Source organism: Rhipicephalus microplus, chromosome 9, assembly GCF_043290135.1.
Source record: "Rhipicephalus microplus isolate Deutch F79 chromosome 9, USDA_Rmic, whole genome shotgun sequence".
NCBI lineage: Eukaryota > Metazoa > Arthropoda > Arachnida > Ixodida > Ixodidae > Rhipicephalus > Rhipicephalus microplus.
Genome location: NC_134708.1, coordinates 50,253,493 through 50,268,922, shown reverse-complemented (window position 1 = coordinate 50,268,922; position 15,430 = coordinate 50,253,493).

Below are 15,430 nucleotides of genomic sequence, written 5' to 3'. Positions count from 1 at the left end.
TGATCATTAGCAATTGAAAGCTCTACCTAAACCCTTTGTATTTAAAATGCGTAAGCATTCTATAATTTTTTTTTCCCATGGAATGACACGGATCAGAATAAAATGATAAACGTGAAAATTGGTTGTGGTCCAAATTCATCCCAAATTCCTTACTGTAACTCTTGGCATGTCAAGCTAGAAAAAACAGACACACGCACACCCCTTGAACTACAGTTCCTAATATTTAACTGGCTACAAAGTCTTGCTTACTTTCACTACAACTACAAGCAACACGTTGAAAGGACTCACAGAAAATTAGTACATCCGACATTTCCCTGTGCAACGGTCAGCGACAAACATGAGGAAGATGTGCAGTGTGTCACATGTCTTTCATCTGCTTGTCTTTGTCTCGAGCATCGGGCAATGTCAAATATGTAGTGCCAACAAGCCCAACAGTCAATCCTGCCAAAAATAAGACCACTAGAAGTTTTGCTGGTTTCCTCACTTTTTTTTTTTCTTTTACACACAAGGACTACTTGCCATCATTGTTAGATACTTCAACTGACAAACATTTCACAAGGCTCGCTGAGGCAAGGATTTTTACAAAACAACATAAACAGCGATGCAAAATAAATGCGCAAAACTGCAGGAGATCCGAAAAAAAAAAAAATGACTTTCACAAGCGTACATAGCAAAACCCACTGCAAGCGCAACAAAACAGGGAAGATGCGATGATAAGCATACATGTATTGTTATACTCCAGAGAGGTATAAAAAGCTTCAAAACAACTAGCACCAAGAGGCATTACTTGCAGAGCCAATATTTACCTACTTCATAACTGTCCGCACACATTCAAGAGGAGTCCACACGCTTAGCAACTTGCTTATTTTACTCGATGGTCTATTGCCGTTTTAATGCTAAAATGATTAACATTAGGATGCAAACTTTATTTTGTATTTTAAAAATGATCATTTAGTATTCAAACACTATATCAAAAATTTATTCATATTCAATCCCCTTTCGACACTATTCTAACTGTACTTTATTCAGTTTTGAAAATTAATATTTGTGCACCCTTACGTGTTAGTGTGATGATAAACTGCGTGCAATGTCTTCAGTAGATTGTGAAATGCGATCACCTTGGACACCTAAAAAGTGATACAAGTGCCTTACACAACTTTGGTGTCTTTCGCTTGTTTCCATATACAATCACGAAGAGTTTGTTTCGATTAAATGGGAGTAGAGATGAAACTGCCAATCTTCACAAGCCAGTTAAACTACACCTACCAAGTCATGGCAAATCTCAGCTACAGCAGTTCTCTCTTCATGGTCCTCTTGCAAATCTTGTTTGCACACAAGCAATCAGCATTTGTAACTGCATTAAGCTTCATTGAGCACACTCCTTTACAGCGCTTCTGTAATCACTCAACAAAACCGAGTAGCGCAACATTGTAGAATTAGTTTTTTTAAGAGAACGTGCCGATGATTTTCGCCGAAAAATTTATTATTTCATCTGCTCAGCCTTTGGCGTCAGTTAAGACAACTTCGCGAAAGAAATCTCGTCATTACTTAGCGTGTATACCTGAAAATATTAGCTTCACACTTAAACTTCCCAACTACCACTTTTCAGAAAATATCAAGCAGTAGCACAACACCACACACCTAGTAGGGCAGCACGAAAGTGGATACATAAGGAAACTGTTTTTAGACTTTTTAAACACCCCTAAAGTGTACAGCAAGTTGAGGGAGTCCTTGATGGAGGCCTCCGAATCAGGCTCAAGAATCTGTGGTGCTTACAGTACACAAGCGTCTCTGCTCTTTGCCTCCATAGCTAAGCCCTTCATATGTGGGTTCAATTAACTAGGACTAAATCTACATACACTCTAACCTCATCATAACAGTCACGCCTGCCACAAAAATACTTCGTTATATCCAGAAATTCATCATAAACATACATCTACTGCACTGTATTTTTCACATAGCTATTCTTGACTTTGTCATGACCAATAGTAGTTCATTATATCTGGGTTCGTTATAGCGAGATTTGCATGTATCTGTACTCAGTAGCAATATTACACATCTCTTGAGATTCCACACTGGATAATGATTGACAAAAAAGTTGCGATGGCACATCCTTCAACCACGTGCCACTTGTGCCAGTTAGAGGCATGTACAAAAGTTTTCAGAATGGGTGGCTGTGAAAGAATACGGTCCAAGCTCTGAGCCGCCTTGGACTCATGAGGTTTTAAGCAACGACTTGCACGTGTGGTAGCAGGTGATCACATCACACATGCTGCCTGTTGGTTACGGAACTCTGGGAACAGCTATACTGAATCTACGCAGCTCTTGAGTGCAATTTACCAAGGATTCAACAGAAAGCTAAATTGCCTCTTCCAAATTATGGTGGGTCTAGAGTTGTAACCAGCGGACGTAACCGTGAAATTGACTTTTGTGCCTCTCGAAAGTTGAACATAAAAAGCTTAGATAGAGTCGAAGCTTTTAAGTACAGGCGCATTCCAAAAAATGTCTAGCACGCAGACATGCTTAGCTGTGATTGGACGTCTTCAAGCCTGTAATTCAATTGGAATTTCTTTTAAACCATAAAGTCCTACACAATGCAATAAACTATACAACTCTACTGCAAATATTATCACTTTTAAAAACTTTCTTCTTTTCTCAGCAGCCATTGTATGTAACAGAGAACTGAGAACCAAGAGGTTGCACGGTGTACATACACAATGTAGATAAAATGGTGGGACAAAAGCATTAAAATAGCAGATGGAATAGTTTTTCCGCCGAACAAATTTAACAGTAGAACAGTGATATCAAAGCAAATACATGTACGTGCAGTACTCCCAGACTCAAATGCAGCACCAAATTTTTTAGTATAACAACTTTTATGAACAAATGCTCAAGTTGACCACCTCATGTCATTACAAATCTGGTCTCTAAAGATAATTTCAGTTATAATGCACACGTTTGAGCCGAAATGACGCCGATGTGAATCAAACTGACGATGGTTGAAACCGAAGTTTGTGCGTTACTTAGCCCCAAATTGTCCTGTTTCAATCTATGAGTACTGTACAAAAATAAATGTACAAGAAGAAAAATTTTTCTTACTTGAATGAATCTAAAAGAACTTGAAGAATAGTCTAAGTAGGGATTGTGTTAAATTGCATGTACTAACAATGCCTGCCTTTATTCATTTCAAATGTCTCTGTTCATAACTATCTTTATTCATAACTGTATTACTCAAAGAAGGCTACAAAAGCATACAAAGATGTTACCTCATCAAGGTAGATGATTTGAGACAACCGCTTTGTCTATGAAGTACATAATGTAAAAAAATTATTATAACCAAAAATGCAAGCTACTAAGCATGCGCAATAACGAAAACATCCCAATGACTACTTCATCACTAACTACTTTATTGCACAACACACACATGCTAACTTGGCTAGCAATACAAAAAAAAGATAATATAATCCTAATGAGATTTTAGGTTTTTATCTGAATCTACAAGACCTATTGAAAACATGTATATAAATCGAGTGGAATGTTTTTTTTCATTGTATTGAAATGTTTGGGTATCAACATTACAGCAGCGCTAGTAAATATAAAACAGTAAGTTCAATGACTGAGTGGAAGTAACACAGCAAACAAAATAACAGTACCTAAATCCCCATTCATTTCAAAAGCTCACAGTAACAGCATGCTTATGATTGATATTACATACTGACACATCGATATTTCAGCAACTTGATTAGATAAAAAATTGCGTATCACTTAGCAACATTTACACAGGATATCCTAGTGCAAAAATGGCAGCAGCAAGCAAATTATAATTAAAGACATTCCACCCACAACCCCCCACTTAACTATGTACCGAAGTGCAAACACGTCTAACACAAGCAATACTTGCAACTCAGTACCTTGAGAAAAAGGCCAAGTTTAAAATTTCGGTACAAATTCTTTCTCTTTTCTTGTTTTTTGAAATACTGCAAGAAGATCCAAACTTTCCAAACAGTGTAAATATATCAAATCCCATCAGAAAAAAAAAGTGATCATTTAAGTATTTGTTTAATGGAAGACTGGTGTTGGCGTCATACTGGCAAAATTTTACGCTTAACAAGATGTAAATTGCAGGCAGCTGAAAAATTTGTGATCTTGGAATTTCTGCACATGCCTATGATAAAGCAGTGCCTAAACTCCTAGTTTTTCATCAAATCTCCTACCAGATGAAGAAGGCTGGAGAGCTTACCCATTTCAAAATTTATTTATAGGTGAAAAATCCAAGGAAAACAAAACTCATCTCGAGGGACATTAACTACCACTAATTCAACTCTTGTGCCATTGCAAGGAACAGAGAGGTAAAAATGTGTGTCATAGTACCAATTTTCAGCGGTGAAAGAATTTAGTTGCTTAAATTTTTATCTGCATCCTGACAGTATTTAGGTTGCCTTCTCTTCTAGTATTAAAACGCAGTGCCAACACTAGCAAAATAACTTGTTTGTAATAAAAGCAAGGACAATACAAAAGCAAGAAACCAGAAGATTTTTAAAAGTGCAACAATTAGCAATGAACACAAACAAATCCCAATCAAAAGAACCCCAGTGCAAGCAAAATGACAATGTTGCCATTGCAGATGCAGGAAATGCTGAAACAGCTGAACACAAAAGCCAATGCTCACATGCGCACCTCAAAATGAGTCACGCCACGCTTAGCCAAGTATTTTTTACAGTGAAAGCTGTTACGAGATCAGAACACAAGTCCCGCGTGGCGCCGTAGCTGTCCGCCACCGCTGCCGGTGTCCGTAACCAGTATCAAACAAGAAAAAAGCTCAGTAAATAAAAACACCAATGACATCTTGAGATTCGAACCCACTTTGGCAACGGGCCAGTAGTACGCAAACAGATTGGACAAAAGGAAACAATGCCATGCTTTCAGAAATTGCAAGCTCACAGCTAGTGATGTTTTTGTTCGATCAACCTGAAAGTGTTCTTTTGAAGGCCAGTCCGAGCTAATGAGCACGAAAATGCATTTTCGAAGGACAACATCGTCCCAGCTCGTGCGCAAACTCTAGTGAAGTGACTGTGGGAGGAGACACACAACTTAGCCGAACCTCCTCTTCCCGGAGCAAATGCCGTGTCAAGAAGGTGCAGCGGACCGACATGACCACAGTTCCCGGGCTGCAGATGTCCCAGGAACTGGGACGCAGACAGCAACCTGGTACATGGGACAAGGTCTGGAAGCGGTAAGAGGTCTGGCACACACCTTATACCCAAAATAGTTGAACACGGCTTACAGATTCGCTGGTGCCCGTGCATCGCACCGGCAACAACCCAGCAGCCTCATTGATTTGCAATTGACTACTACAGCGTGTCCTCACAGCATCTTGTCTTTCGCCGGGGCCAGCTGGAACGCTTGCCAACCTTGATGGCTGTGGGATGAAGAGATCGGATGTGATCATTCAGTTTATTTCGACGAGTACTCTTATAGGGACATAGGTGACACTTGTACGGCCTCTCGCTCGTGTGCTTGAGCATGTGATTGGCCATACCCGGTGCAGAGCTTAAGGTGTGCTTGCAAACCAGGCACTCCCAGAATGGCTCCAAACGAATGAATAAAAGGGATGGCTTGACATGATGTGCCCGAGCATGGGTGTCGATGTCGCTGGAGGAGTCCGTGACGAAGCCACAGAGGAGGCACTTGTGTCGGAGGCCGAACTTGCGGTACTGGCGCGATACATCCCTGATCAAATGAGGCACTGTAATGTCAAAGAAACAAACAAAACTATGAACCTATATGAGTCATGTTGCTCGAGACTCGCGAGAAAACTGTCCCCTTATAAGCTGTATCGTTTTTACACTGCCAATCATGCTTACAATAGGTAGAAATGAACATCCTTCTCTTGGCAATGCACCTGAGCTACCCCCCCACGAGAACAACCTTCTCAATATCTGAACAACCTTGAGCCATCAAGTGAGGCCTTTTTACAATATTAGGGGTGCATTATGCAAGAACTCTTTCTGTGATCCATTCGTTTAACATTTGTTGGAGGCAAATCTAACATTCACAACAAACTTTGATTCCAGAATATTTAGTGATAAGTGTAAGTGAATTCCCATCTATCCTGGTGGTGCCTTGTTAAGAATGTTCAAATTTTGGACAAAACAAGAACTGGTTTTGTTGTTTTGACAGCTTATGTTACATAAATAGTTTGGATTTCGATGCCCTAATAAAAGATTACACCAATGTGCTATGTGTAGCGCAGGGAGTGATTCAACTATCACTCCCTCACCAAGGGTAATTATTTTAGCATGCAGGAAGGTGTACTAAAACACAATAGCAAAACAAAATCAGGTGCTAATGGCACATGATAGGTGACCAGCTAAATTGACCCAAGAGCAAGAAATGCCAAAACCTCCCACCACAATGTTCATGCAAACAGGACACAAGAAAAGCAAAGACATCACAATAGCGTCCTTAAAACTGAGACAAATATCACTGTGATCCTAAATAAAAACAAAAAAGCAAGGCAATCAGGATGCAAAAGCCAATTTCACCACTAAGAGATGCAACACCACAAAGTAAAGACCACGAAGTGCAGTTCACATAACACACTACAGCATACATGAAACTTGAGACATACAAGCAAAAAAAGTCGGCACATTTCACAATAGATGGACTGAACAATTTGCAACAAAAGAGAGGAATACGGATGGCCTTTTCCCTTCGCTGAATTCCAGTTTTGTAAACAGGCTGAAAAGAAGAAAAAAAGGTGTACAAGAGCATTAATTTCATTTGCTCAAGTGCAGCCAAATTGTGACTGTGACAGTTTTAAGCAAATCAATAGAGTGTCTACAACTTGAATGATAGAACTAGTACTGGTCACACTGCTAATTTTAACAAAAATTGGTAATAGGATTCTGACACAGATTTTTTCACTCATCCTTTTTTTTTTTTCGTCAAACAAAAGGCCAAGCCACCGAGAGCGTAGGAAACGAACCGGTAAGCATGAGTGCGCTCTAAAAAAAAAATTCCTGGCCTGCGCGGAAGGCGCAGCACAGTCACAGCGAAAGCTAGAAGAGCGGCCTTTCAGAGCCTTTTCGAAACATTTATTGGGTAACTACTGCAAGCACACTTGCTTGATAACCACTAGGTCATTACTAATAAATTTATTTGGGTAGCAGGCTGGCATTCACTATGCTATTCTTCGTCATTTTTCTAAGAAGTGTGGTATCCGCTAAACACTTGAAAGTAATTTTGTACCAATTGTTCATGCAGTGGCTGACGGCTGAAGTGGGTATTTGCCACAGTTCATAGGGAAACAAAAACAAGCTTTTGTAATGGGTTGGAGCATTGGACGGCCCATTCGTTACGCTAATCGCATCGTGCGACGACTGGTAGTTCTTTCGCTGTTGTAAAACGCTTCATAAGTCGTGTTAACACAATGCTTTCCCGACATCAAGCCTGTCTAAGGCGAGTTTCACAGCAAGTCACAAGCATCGGAGTAGCTCAATGGTAGAATACTGGCCTGGCAACCAGCGAACCTGGGTTCGAGCCCCACTGTGTCATTGGTGCTAGGTCAAGCCTGCCTAAGGCAAGTTTGACAAGTTACAAGCACTGGCGTAACTCAGTGGTAAAATACCGGGCTGACACCCGGTGGACCCGAGTTCAAACCCCACTGTGTCATTGGTGCTAGGTTTTTTTTCTAGTTTCGCGCGATGTGATTATGGACACCTGCGGCAGCAGACAACTGCACGTGACCCGAGTTGTGATCTCATGACTGAAAATTAATTACAGCATGCTTTTAAAAGCTACTTTCGGTTCCTATTGTACCTCGACGACCGACATGGCAGTAGCAGCGCCACCGGGAGGCAGTGTGTGCATGCGCCCGTTTTTGTGACGTGTCCTTGTTCCTGCATAGCTTCTTCGATCGTCTGCTTTGTCTGCTGCGCGCCGAAAGTGTGGCAACTGTCACCGCAGGTAGGCACAACGCTGGGATAGCATCACTTTTAAGACAATCCGAAGTCAGTTAGCAATGTTGTGTACGTGTCTGAAGTGAAGTGCGCGAACGAAGTTAACTCTGCTAGGTTGCCTCAGCTGTGGCGCACAAAGTTGACCCACGCTTGTACGAGCCTCGAATTGGTGAAACTTGCACCTATTGTCCCCTATTGAACTGGCGCAAGACTTCACAGTGCAAAATATTGGCGCCATGACGACAAATTCGAAATCAGACAATTCCTTTGTTTCTCTGGTAGGCGTATGTCTACTCACGTTGTGGGGTCTCGAATTGGCGAGAGCACCACGCTCTTGGAGTGAAAGGATGTAATAGACATGGTTGGTACAAGCCAAAGAACATACATACATTTATTTAACTAATTTATAACGACAATATCGTCTGCCACATCGATACATCAATCGTTATCAACAACCTAGGACATCCGTACACAATATGACCATACACTCCATGACAAACACAATAACGCAACAAACATACAATAATGTGACAAACACAATAACACACCCAAGGCAGCGTCGCGAATGCTTGACTTACCCCGAGGGCCCCCGACGCGCAGGCCGCGGTACCACGTGCCCAGGACCCACGCTAGAGACAACCGTTCGCGGCAACCGCCACGCACCGAAGAGACTCGCTCAACTCTAGTCCGTAACCAAGGCTTGCCTTCTGCCAAGGGTCACCGCCGGCACTACCACTACCAACCATGATGATGATAGTGGTGCTCAATGCGAACACGGCGCTATTTATCGCCCGGTGGTTGTAACTCAAATCCGGCTTTTGGGCGAGACACGTACTCCACGCAGTGCAAACAACTTTACAAGGGGTGTCAGCACCCTCACAACGTGCACGTACACTGTGCTAGACTCCACTAATTCACTTTACAAGTACGCTGTATGACAGTGACTGCACGACAGCAAGCAGACGATCGAAAAGACGACTTGCAAGCTGCCATTTTTTGTGTTTTGGTGCTTGACGTCATCACAACTAGCCAGAGTGCTGCGTGAAGCCACCAGGATTAGTACTGTAGCCTGACGTCAAGTTAGGGTGGATGTCGGAAGGTGCGCCACGAGAAAAATGACTTAAATATTAAAATGAAATATCTTATCAGCCTTTGCTGAGCGTCACACTTGCTCAAAGCAATCGCTGTATACAGGAGATCTGCATGGCAGAGTAAACTTGCCTCCAAAAAAGGTGTCAGTACCCCTTTAACTTCCATTATACCCTGTACAGCAATATCCCTACAGTACACCACATCTATCATAATTTAATTTGGGCCAAATCTTTTTTGAAGTCTCTGCTTACAATATTGTTTAACTGCTACAAAATTTATCTATTTAACTACATTCTATAGCTACATATCTTATGAGAAAGTAGCATGTACTGCTGAAGCAATGACGACAACGTTTTCTCTTTTTGTAGCCTTCAAGAGCACGTAACCAAATATCACATGTGCCTGGTAGTTACAACATGAAAAAAAAGGGGGGGGGCCTTCAAGAGGTTCTACCACCGCCCCTCTCTGAGGAAATGCCATGGAGCTGGAAAGGTTAGATTGTGCCCTCGTCACACGTCCCTTCTAGCAAACAAAGTTTCAGTATCAAAAACAACTGTTTATGCAAACTTTCCGGGATGTATCTGCTCATATTTTAAACATAAAAATACATATACACTGTCTCACACTAGGGCTTTTATGTGGCACAATGTTTTGCTTCTATTTGGCGTTGATTGATTGATTGATATGTGGGGTTTAACGACCCAAAACCACCGTATAATTATGACAGACGCCACAGTGGAGGGCTCCGGAAATTTCGACCACCTGGGGTTCTTTAACGTGCACCCGAATCTGAGCACACGGGCCTACAACATTTCCGCCACCATCATAAATGCAGCCGCCGCAGTCGGGATTCAATCCCGCGACTTGCGGGTCAGCAGCCAAGTACCTTAGCCACTAGACCACCGCGGCGGGGCTCTATTTGGTGTTAAAGCCTCTGTCGTACGATCAGGTATGACGAGTAGCAACTTGTGAATTGATGCCTCAGCTGTTCGCCTTACCAGCGCAGTGCTGAAGCCCAATGTATTGGCACAGTACTAAGCACACTGTTGGCCTTACTTGGGTGTGTTAATGCATTTGGTAGCCAGTAAGAAAAAACGCTGGCTTTGGTGACAGTTTTCCAAAAATATTTTATCACTTACACCGTCCCATTCCACATCACCATAGAAGCGCATCTCTGATATGGCCAGCTGCACAAATTGCATACAGCACTCTCTCCTTTCTTTATCCTGCTGCAAATGCACGACAGTGAAAATTAAAGGTGTTTTAACGAATGTTGAGGATTAAAAGTGCAATCCAGTATGCAGATTTCTAGGGATAAATGTGTTCGTGAATATGCAAGATCTAATTTCAAGTTGCTGTTGTTGTTTTCCGTCAGAATAAAGACAAGTCAGTTTATGAGGAAAGAAAAAGAATCCGATTGCAAGGGAGTATCAGACTAATTACTTGATGTGGCTACTTATGAGTAATTAATGTGTACTCAAATCAGGAAACAAAAATCCATCCATAGACACACTTTGCAAAAAGCATTACTTGCATTCATAAAATTGTGAACCTGCTTAACAAAACGGGAAGTATAGGTACAATACATCGGAACAAAAAGGTGCGGCGTATTGCAACAGAACAAATTTCCAGAAAAAAAAAAAAAGCATTTATCAGAGTGCAAAGTAGCTGGGAAGTATTCACGCAGCAAAGATGGCACACGAAGAAACTTGTCCACGTCAGGTACAACAAAGTGGCAAGCTATATAGAGAGCAGGCCAAGGATAGCCGGGCACAATTTCACTGCTGCACTAACCTAGACAACGGACCCCACTTCTTCAATTCCTGCACTACAATAGGCGACAACTTGTCTCGACATTGAAGCAAGGGCTATGTAGGCGGGCCCTTCGCACATTTGCGTTGCTCTGCAAGCTTGGTTAACGTCCCTGCGTTTCCTCTCTATTTCTCTCTCTCTTGTGAGTAGTATGGCAGCTTGTGGCTCACTTCCGTTTTGCTCGCTCGCATCGATAACGCGTGAAGAAAATTATATATATGGAAAATGTGGATGGGAGAGATGTTTTGATGGTTCCGTGTACCTTTTGGTGTCATATTATGAGCATATCTTTTTTAGAACTAAACAGTGCGTTCACCAGTGCACACTGACCCACTACGTCATAGACGCCACATTTACTTTGGAAAACGGGTCTGCTGAAAAGGTGGTTCTGTCTAACAAACGAAAGAAAGGAAAGGCGTTCTTGCAAAGTGACAAATGGTAACGATTTTACCTAAGACTTTCTATAACTGTATGAGTCTGGTAATAAATACAGCAGCATTTATTCTAGCAAGGCAAATGAGAAAATTATCAGCAAACTAAGTACTACTTAGGGGCACGGTAGCAGGCATGCACTTCGGTTCTGTAGCTTCTAGAGTGCTGACAAGAGAAGCTGTTACTGCACCACTTCCTTCTTTATGGTGCACCGCTGCACCAGAAACAAGGTCGTTGTCAGGAGACAACATGGTGCCAGGGAAGAGTTGATATGATGACCTTGTATATTGTAGTTGCTGAGCCCCACAAGCATGCCCTGCTTGTGATATCTTATATGGTCCAGACTCAGAGTTCAAGGGTGACATAATGACAAAGTAGGTGACATGAATAGTTTTCTCAGGGATAACTATTATTTACATGCCCAATACATGTCTATTCTTTTTCTATGTCGTCTGAATTGTCTGTAAGCACAAAGATTTGGACTGGTATTATTTGATGCGTGCGTCCTCGGCTTAAGTTTCATCCCTGCCAGATCGCTCACTTTTATGGCATTCTTGTCATAATGTCACTCGCAATTAGAGCACATTACGAAGTCTTACCAAATTCACATGGCAATGCTTTTCAAAAGGCAGACTTTCTGAAAACGTTCACAGCCTACACCTTAAAAGCGATAAAATGCTATCTTATTGTCTCATGGGATTGACAGAAAAAGATGCAGATAATGCGCCGATAGAAACAGCTTTTATTTTTAGCATTGATAGATATGTGGGGTTTAACGTCCCAAAAGCACCATATGATTATGAGGGACGCAGTAGTGGAGGGCTCCGGAAATTTCGACCACCTGGGGTTCTTTAACGTGCACCCAAATCTGAGCACACGGGCCTACAACTTTTATTCCTAGCAACTTCCACAATTTGAATAACTACTTCGTTCATATTATGGTGCTCACTATTGTCAACATTCTCAAGTATGTGCACTAATACGCTTTACACACGCAAATTGCTTTTGAACCTCCCCATCTATTCAACCTGGATAAGCATGCTGTGCCTGTCACGTGGCTGTACTCTCCAGTTATTAAATTTTCTCTCTCTAACACATTTCGTGACATCCCCATTTGGGGACATGACTTCCTAGAGATACATGTATACGCAAGTTCTGCAGACATTGCATCGACACAATGTGGTGCGCATAGTGCGACAATAAGTTTTCAGTAGGCCTAGTGGCACACGGCACCAGACAGAAGGGGGTGCTTTCGTCAGAGGTGAACGCGATTATGACTAAAAATCTTTACTGCAATTTTCACCCAAGCGTAGATTATACAACGAGTTGAATCTGGATAGAGAAATTTCATTCTGATGGGGCCATAAAAAGGACCTGATAATAAAATTTGATCTATAGGAATAGATGCTGCAGTTTAACACTGGTATGAGGTAGTAATGTGCCAGCTGTAAGAATCACCTAGCTACAAGGACCCAAAATGCAGAGTACCTTTCTCTGTGACATGACTGTACATAACTGAACGTTTCTGTCAATGGCGTGACATCTGCTGCCAAAAACAGAACTTAAGCTCATTCCTACACCACCATTGAACTAGAGTAGTTATTGTCTGACTGAATGCCGGAAACCTGGTAGACTAACATCCTCCAACTGGCCATGAGACCGAGCCAATCACTGTTCAATATTAAAGCTGGTGGGACTACGTTGAGGACATTTCCCTCTTATTTCCATCAAGCAATGCACTGTGTGCGAGGTATAAAACAGCGAGAAAGCACAAGTACAGCAAAGACTACACACCAAAATGGCGAGTCGTGCAACAAGAAAGTTGCATACAGTTTTTCAACTGGGAGTAAAAAAGAATTTTATTATAAAACAACAAACAATGGCTGCTCCGAAACAACACACGCGCATCACGCTTCTCAGGCAGCAAAATCATGCGCACTAAAGTGCTGTTCTTCCAGGTTACACGAAATCACATTCACAAATTTTTGTTCACAACGCCGGCATTCTGACAATCAAGTTTCACAGGATGCACTGTGAAGTCTGCATAAAAATGCCTTAAACAACAAAGAGCTTTTTCACAGATTTCACTTAAGTAAAATGCAATGCGGAGCTGTAATATCCCATGATGCGACTATAAAGAAAATGTGTATAGTTAACTGTATGTGGCTAATTACAGTTCCAACAATAGTACAACAGAGAGGTTCACAGATTATTTATAAAGGGCAATAGGACCAGCAATATGGAAAATGTTGTTTAATTTGTTTTGAGCTTGATTGTAGAGCAACCATATTTTTTTCACATAACACCAGTTATACCTCCTGTCTGCTAAACGCTTTAGTACTTGCCATCAAGGTAGCGAATGCAATAACAGGTCATAAAAAAGGTAATGCTCTAGTGTTTGTGTTATTTTATCACTAATTACCTGCAAAACTTGTTTACCTATGCACATTTGTCTAATAATCCCTTTATCCTCCTCTCCTCTACTTTCCACGATTTCGATAGGTGCAAAAAACTTTGAGCTCATATGGGCATTAAGTTTACCAGCCAGCGGGCCTCTTTTAACATAGAACCACACTCCCAAGGAAGATTAACATTAAGCAGACAGCACACACCCAAGCTAGATTACATAAAAATTGTAAATAAATCTAGATTAGCCTGACCTGAGAAGAAACACTTCTCAACAGTAACTTATTGGCCATTATATTTATTGCACTGAAACATGCCAGTAAGACAACTGAGAAATTCAATACCGAATGGGCAATCAATCAATACCGACTGCCCGTTCAGAATCCGTCGCACATTTCATAATGGCACAGTATATATGCCAACAATCTATAAATACCACCACTGTAGCCTGTATTTAACATGTGATCGAAATGTGAAATACAAGTTCGTGCCCCAGGAAAATGAAAAAAGGCATTCAAGATGATTGAAAAGCTTCTACAGAAAATGGCACACAAACGACGATGGATGCAAATAACACACGTAGTTGGGCAAACAGCTGCAACTCCCCTAGAAAGAAATGTACTGTTGGAAACTAAAAATGCGGCACTAATGTAGCACTTTGGAATGCCATGTGTTGCTTATTTTTCAGAGACAAGGTGCTATTAGAACAGGTTCCTTTGACAGGATAACATTCTGTGATGCCTAATTGACAAAATTATTAATTTTTTGAATAATTACACAGTATTATATATTGCCGTTAAAAACTATGGCTTGGCAGTAACAATCAGATGTAAATTCATTAAGGTGTAGTGTTATTTTCATGCATTTTCCCCTTCGCTTCACTGTCTATTCACTCTGTGTGTACGTCACTAGCAAAATCAAGCCCATCGGTTCTAATTGTATATATCACCAATCCAGTATGATATTTTTTTTTTCTGTGTGTAATGTAAGAGAGTGCAGATCAAAGCAGGGAGCACAGCAGCCCAAAAAGTAAGCCAACGCACTCGTGGCTCATGGCCTTTTTTTTTCCACTGTGCTGCCTACACTAATTGCACAGGGCTGACTAGTGCACACACAAGAAATATTGCAACACCACATGATCGAATAGCTGCCCACTTCCATGACGGCTGTAGTGGCGGTGCACTCGGTGCATATACATATTCAGCTGAATGCATAGAAGAATGTCTAACACGGTAAAACGTACTGTCGGACTAGTTTGTTCATGCTGATCAAGAGGTAAAGATGAAAGCCACAGTGAAAAAAAAAACAGGACAGGAAGGAACACTTTTTTTTGTCCCTCTTTTCTTCACTTCGAATTGCATACCCACCGCTTGCTCAGAAAACGCCTCCTTTGTTACTCCTTTCGTGGCTTGACAAAGCGAAGCCTTGTAATAACAATAAATGTCGACATGTTACGTCTCCAAACAACGACGTGATCATGAGGGTAACAAAGCGAACCCTTGTAGACAACCACAAATCACTCGAGCTGCCCAAAAGATAAAAGCAAAACGACAATAGAACTGTTCCAGCTAGACTACCCAAAAAAGCTACGAAGGTAATGGCGAAGATTTAGCTTCACATCGCAAGCCTGTAACGACCAAAGATGTTTAGTAGCCAGCGATCCCTTCATTGACAGCGTACAAGTGTAAATAAAGAACTACATTTGAGGACATTACCAGGACAGTGCG